This window comes from Bufo gargarizans, chromosome 4 (assembly GCF_014858855.1).
Source record: "Bufo gargarizans isolate SCDJY-AF-19 chromosome 4, ASM1485885v1, whole genome shotgun sequence".
NCBI classification, from domain to species: Eukaryota; Metazoa; Chordata; class Amphibia; order Anura; family Bufonidae; genus Bufo; species Bufo gargarizans.
Genome location: NC_058083.1, coordinates 46,727,502 through 46,734,161, shown reverse-complemented (window position 1 = coordinate 46,734,161; position 6,660 = coordinate 46,727,502). Strand labels below are relative to the sequence as shown.

At 47.8% G+C, this 6,660-nt stretch overlaps 1 protein-coding gene across 1 annotated transcript in view; it reads left to right on the top strand.

The window, feature by feature from the left end:
- The first annotated feature begins 5,953 nt into the window (after positions 1-5,953).
- Positions 5,954-6,660, top strand: part of DNAJC27 (DnaJ heat shock protein family (Hsp40) member C27) — a 47,963-nt gene continuing 47,256 nt past the window's right edge. The window contains exon 1 of the mRNA XM_044289364.1: positions 5,954-6,094. The gene's annotated coding sequence lies outside the window, so the exon portion shown is untranslated. The remainder of the gene's footprint in view (positions 6,095-6,660) is intronic.

Here is a 6,660-nt window from a genome sequence, read left to right as displayed (position 1 = left end):
CTGAAACTTGAACCCTCAGAGTAGATGGAGCAAGGCCCTTGTCAAGGCCGTCTTGCAGGAACTGAAAGATGGCGGAGAGGGGCGGATCTGCAGACACCACCTCCTTTAAGGTACACCAGGATGAGAATATCCTCATAATCTGTGAGTAGGCTCTCTTGGTAGAGTCCGCTCTTGATTGAGACAGCGTTCTCAGGACCGACTCTGAAAGCCCTTCTATTCTGGGAAGGCACTGATCAACCTCCAGGCTGTCAGGTTGAATCTGTGCAGATCTGAGCAGAGGCGAATGTCGCACGACACCAGGGTCTGCTGGAGGCTCCCTCCAATATTGCTCTCGACTCATTTGGGTGAGCTGGGTAAACCAGGATCTCTTCGGCCAAAACGATATGATGGCTATCACTGAGGCCTGATCCTGACGGATTTTCATCAATACCCTCGGAATCATGGAAAACGGAGGGAAGATGTAAGCCAGCCTGAACCTCCAGGATATTGACAGTGCATCTTTCGCCAGGGGGTTGTCCTCCCTGTAAAGGGAGCAAAACCTCTCCTCCTTGGCGTTGAACCTTGTTGCCATAAGATCCACCTCTGGCATCTCCCTCTTGAGGACTCTCTGCTTGAATATCTCCGGATGTAAAGACCACTCCACTGTTGGAAGACCGCGGCTCAGCCGATCCTCTATCATATTGAAGGAGCCTCGAATGTGGATCGCAGATAAGTGGGAAAGACTCTGCCCAATCCAGAATCACCCCGATCTCTGATAAGAGGGGAAGTGATTTTGTGCCTCCCTGCTTGTTGATGTAAAGTACCGCAGTCAGATTGTCTGACTGGTCTTTCACAGCTTTGCCCCGGATCTGAGGGGCAAAGTGAAGGAGGGCTAGCCGGATAGCTCGAATCTCGTGGAGATTGGATGAGAAAAGCCGCTCCAGAGGAGACCAGGTTCCGTGAACTGGAGAGTCGTCTAGGTGAGCGCCCCAGCCTACTTGGGACGCATCTGTTGTCAATATGATCCAGGTTGGCTGGGTCATAGACTTCCCGTCTAAAAGATGGCACCACCATCTGAGGGAATACCGAGTTCGCCAAGACAGGGAGCACAGGGAGTTTAGCCCGGCAGGGCTGCCATAGAGCCCAAGGGACTGCTTCCGCAGACGCTGACATGAGCCCTAACATCTTCATGAGAGTCCGAATAGGGGCTCGTCAAGGAACGGATAGGAACTCTGCCGTGTTCTGTATCCGGGATCTTCTTTCTGGAGTCAACTGGAGAGACATCCCAACCGAGTCAATTATGAAGCCTAGATATCTTACTGAAGTCGACGGGCTCACGTTCGACTTCTGCCAGTTGATGATCCAACCCAGGCGGAACAGAAAAGAGATTGCTACATGAAGATGGTAGGTTAGGACCGCTAGAGAAGAGGCTTTCAAAAGCCAATCGTCCAAATAAGAAATGATGGTCAGTCCTTGAAGTCTTAAAGCCGCTACCACGGAAACCACCACCTTGGTAAAAGTGTAAGGGGCAGAATAAATGCCAAAAGGAAGGGCAACATTCGGAAGACGGTCAACATCATGGTCCCCCGACCTGATGGACTTGAGTAGATTTTGAGTCTTTTCTGGAGGAAAAAAACACGAGGTAAGCTCCTCCTCCTCGTCTGAGGAGGAAGAAACTAAGGAGACCACAGAGGGTCTCTCCACCAGAGCAGAGGACTCCATAGGCGTCTGAGCAGGAGGCCTTTCATCAAGCAGGTTCACGACTCCCTTGATGGACCCATCCACATAGCTATTCACCCATTGATACATGTCCTGCATGGTAGGTTCACTTGAAGGTTTAACCCTCGGACGGCAGCTGTCACACCTCGAGTAGGGATAGCTATCCTCCAAAGGAGTGCTACAATTGTAGCAGGATAAATACTTCCTCTTAGAAACCGACTTTCTGCAATCCGGATACCGCGGAGAAGACATCACTGCGGGAAGAGAGAAAAATAAAATATTTGTATATTAAATATTAATGTTACTAAGCAGAAAAGGTAAGAGGCAGACCGGAGGAAGCTGAAAAAAAGGGCCAGACAAAGAATAAAGCACCAATAAGCGGAAAAAAACACCAGTTTATAGGGACTCTGGGAGCTAGCTGAGAAGCATGTGCAGCCAGAGACTGAGCTGGTGCACAATGCTTCCTTAAATAGGGAAGAGACTGGACCCAGAGGAAAAACCCCACCCCAGGTGGGAAGAACCACAGAATAACTAAAAACCGAAGCTCCCTATCAGGGCAAAAAATAACAAAAAATCCTCCTAACAGGAGGAAAGAAAGCAATAAGAATCATAATATCCCCAGCGAGGAAAACCCGGAAGTGAGGTCAGAGGCCACTCCAACGCCACTTCCGGAAGATGGTAGTGCCCAATGGCCGCGGAAAACTGGACCGAGGACGCCGCCGAGAGACGCGAAAGCAAAGCGCTGAGCCGACAGCAGGTAAGCTGCCGGCCAAAGAAGTTAAAGAAGACTGGAAAAAAGGGGATCACCGCCATACCACCTGTCCGGGAGGACAGAAAAAAACAAAGTGGGTTAGAGGCGATTCCCTCCTTTATAGGGGTTGTTTAATTGTGTTATTTACTTGGGCTCATTAATAATTCTGCCGATCCTACCAGTCCACGGGAGGTGGTTAACCCAACTGTGCTGCTGTCAGAACGTAAGGGAAAGAAAGCAATTCCGCCATAGTTTTATGGGTTTCATTTTTACATTGTTCCCTATGTGTTAAAACTGACCTGTTACCTTTTACGGATCCAGTACAATTACAGCTTTACCACATTTAGATACTTTTTTGGGGGCACTAATACTTAAAAAAATAAAATAAAAACTTTGGGAAAAAAAAATGATTTTTTTCTGTGCATCACCATATTCTAGTAACATAGTGCATAAGGCCGAAAAAAGACATTTGTCCATCCAGTTCGGCCTGTTATCCCGCAAGTTGATCCAGAGGAAGACCCCTCTCTAGTAGCTATAGCCTGTAATATTATTAAGCTCCAGAAATACGTCCAGGACCCTCTTGAATTCCTTTATTGTACTCACCATCACCACCTCCTCAGGCAGAGAGCTCCATATTCTCACTGCTCTTACCGTAAAGAATCCTTTTCTATGTTTGTGTACAAACCTTCTTTCCTCCAGACGCAGAGGATGTCCCCTCGTCACAGTCACAGTCCTGGGGATAAATAGATGATGGGAGAGATCTCTGTACTGACCCTTGATATATTTATACATATTAATTAGATCTCCCCTCAGTCGTCTTTTTTCTAAAGTGAATAACTCTAATTTTGATAATCTTTCAGGGTACTGTAGTTGCCCCATTCCAGTTATTACTTTAGTTGCCCTCCTCTGGACCTTCTCCAGCTCTGCTATGTCTGCCTTGTTTACAGGAGCCCAGAACTGTACACAGTACTCCATGTGTGGTCTGACTAGCGATTTGTAAAGTGGCAGGACTATGTTCTTATCACGGGAATCTATGCCTCTTCTGATGCAACCCATTATCTTGTTGGCCTTGGCAGCAGCTGCCTGACACTGGTTTTTAACTGGTATTCTGACCCCCATATCTTTCTTTATATTTAACCCCTTAACGCATAATGCCATACATATATGCCATTATGCGCCCAAAATTGTATGGAGCGGGCTGCTGCGGTGATCCGCTCTATAAGTGGCGGGTGCTGGATGTATCATACAGCCGGCACCCGGCCGCAATGACGGAGAACAGAGATGGTGCTGAACCCGTCATTGAACCCCTCAGGTGCCGCGATAAACAGTGGTTATGGCTGTCAGAAAATGGCGATGCAAATAAAATTTTGATTATTTTTTCCAAAGATTTTAATTTTCTTTAAATCTGGTATCGCCGTAATCGTATTGAGCTGCAGAATAAGGACGTCATGTCATTGTTAATGCACAGTGAACGCCATGAATTCAAAACCTCAAAAACCTTGGCTGAATTGTGTTTTTTCATTTTTTTTTATATTTCCCCACAAATAATTCCCCCCCCGTTTTCCAATACAAGACATGATAAATTAAATGGTGGCATTAAAAATGCATCTTATACTGCAAAAAAATAAGCCCTCATATGGCTATAAGAATGGAAAAATTAAAAACAAGGAGGCGGGGAGGAAATATCAAAAATAAAAATAGGCCCGGTCTTTAAGGGGTTTAAGAGGTTGTCCCGTCTTGGACATTGGGGGCACATCTCTAGGATATACCCCCCAATGTCTGAAAGCTGCGGGACCCGCACCTACCCTCAGAACAGAGCCCGCAAAGTGAAGGAGGCGGCACCGAACATGCGCGGCCGCCCTCCATTCATTTCTATGGGACTGAGCGCCGGCTTGGCTATTTCTGTCAGCCCCATAGACGTGAATGGAGCGGGCACCACCCTCTGTCACTGTGCGGGCGCCATGTGTAAATCCCGGACGCGTGCCGAACATTTATGACGGTCATCCTTAAAGACTTAATAGTGGGTGCGAGCTGATCACGTGCTTTGTTTACCCCAACCCAACTGGACGACCATAAAACACAATAGATCATCATAATCTAACTATAAAAAAAAACTGTAAAACTGTGACAGAGTTTTTTTTTTTTTTTTTTTCAATTCCACCCCACTTGGAATTTTTTTTCCAGCTTCCCAGTACATCCTATGCAACATTAAATGGGGCCATAAGAAAGTGCAACTCGTCCCGCACAAAACAAGCCCTTATGTGAATGGAAAAGTAAAAACTTTATGGCTCCGGGAAGGCAGCGAGTAAAAAATTGCAAGGGAAAGGATAATCACTCAGTCCTTAAAGGGGTCACAGGATAGGGGATAAGGGCTCATGCTATTGCGGCCCACATACGGCGGGTCCGCAATACACGGGCACCGGCCATGTTCACCCCGCATCACGGATGCAATCCGGGAGATGCGGAACGGAAGTACGGATCGGAAGCCCACGGAGTGTACATGTTCTATTTTTTTACGGTGCGGACGCATCACGGACCCATTCAAGTTGAATGGGTGTCAATCCGTCCCGCGCGCATTGGGGATCGCAAATTGCAGTCTCCAATGCATGGAACGGTCGTGTGCATGAGGCCTAACTATCAGATCGGTGGGGGTCCTAGTGCTGGGACCCCCACCAATCATGAGAACAGCGGCCCGTACCCCCCGCAGGCCCCTTGCTGCTCCCCAAAATGACCAGAGCGGTCGGCCACACGCAGCTCCTTTTATTTCTATGGGGGTCCCGGAGATAGTCGCGTACAGCGCTCACCTATCGCCCATACAGCCATAGAAATGAATGGAGCGGCTGCACGTGTGTGACCGGCCGCTCTGGTCATTTTAGGGGATAAGCAAGGGGCCTGCGGGGGGGGTACGGGGCCGCTGTTCTCATGATCAGTGGGGGTCCCAGCTGTAGGACCCCCACTGATCTGACAGGAGATAACTTGCATCTACCGGAACACTCCTTAGAGTATTAAAGGATAAAAAAAATAAAAAATAGCTTTTGGACGGCGGGAATGAAAAACGAAGCATAAAATGTCAGTATAAAAACGATACCATAAGCAACCTGAATGATTCAAAAAAATTATAATTATGTAAACTATGGTTAAAGGACCGTCCATATCCCAGTCACGATGTGTGGTCTGCTGTGGCAGGTGTATTGGGAGGCCCCTGCTAACTGCCTGTATTATTGGGGTCTTCCTTCTATACACAGAGCTCATAAGCTTCCCTATCACAAGTGAACGAATGCCCCATCTACAGCGTCCTCTCCTGACAAAACACAGACAGACGGACACGGTTGCTAGGTTACCACCGCACGTTCTACGCACCACAGCGCAGCATGCCGGGTAATGTAGTTCTTGTTCGGCTCCGGGGGCGTGTTTAAGAGGTCAGAACTACTGGTGGGCGGGGAAAAGCCTAAGGAACGCCTCCTAATCGTTACCAGTTTGTTTGCTGCTAAGGGTGACGTCATGATTCCCCGCCCACTCTCCCCGTTTGTGGTGCTGCTCCTGCGGCTGTGGTCACATGACAGAGATCAGGGGGCGACCCGGGGCTGAGGAGCCCCCCACAGGGGAGCCTATGCTGTGACCTGCAAACTGCCCCCAACTGGAGAGGTGAGAACTCCGGGCTCTGCCCCCATAGCCTTGCATGCGCCTCCCTTCATTTAAATGCTCCATATACAGGGATGAGATGTAGAGATGAATATAGTGTAGTCTTAGTCTATATGTACCGTGTCATGTATCTGTATACAGGTCTGTGTATACCGTGTGATGTATCTGTATACAGGTCTGTGTATACTGTGTAATGTATCTGTATACAGGTCTGTGTATACCATGTAATGTATCTGTATACAGGTCTGTGTATATACCGTGTGATGTCTGTGTATACCGTGTGATGTCTGTGTATACCGTGTGATGTATCTGTACACAGGTCTGTGTATACCGTGTGATGTATCTGTACACAGGTCTGTGTATACCGTGTAATGTATCTGTACACAGGTCTGTGTATACCGTGTGATGTATCTGTACACAGGTCTGTGTATACCGTGTGATGTATCTGTATACAGGTCTGTGTATACCGTGTGATGTATCTGTACACAGGTCTGTGTATACCGTGTAATGTATCTGTACACAGGTCTGTGTATACCGTGTAATGTATCTGTACACAGGTCTGTGTATAC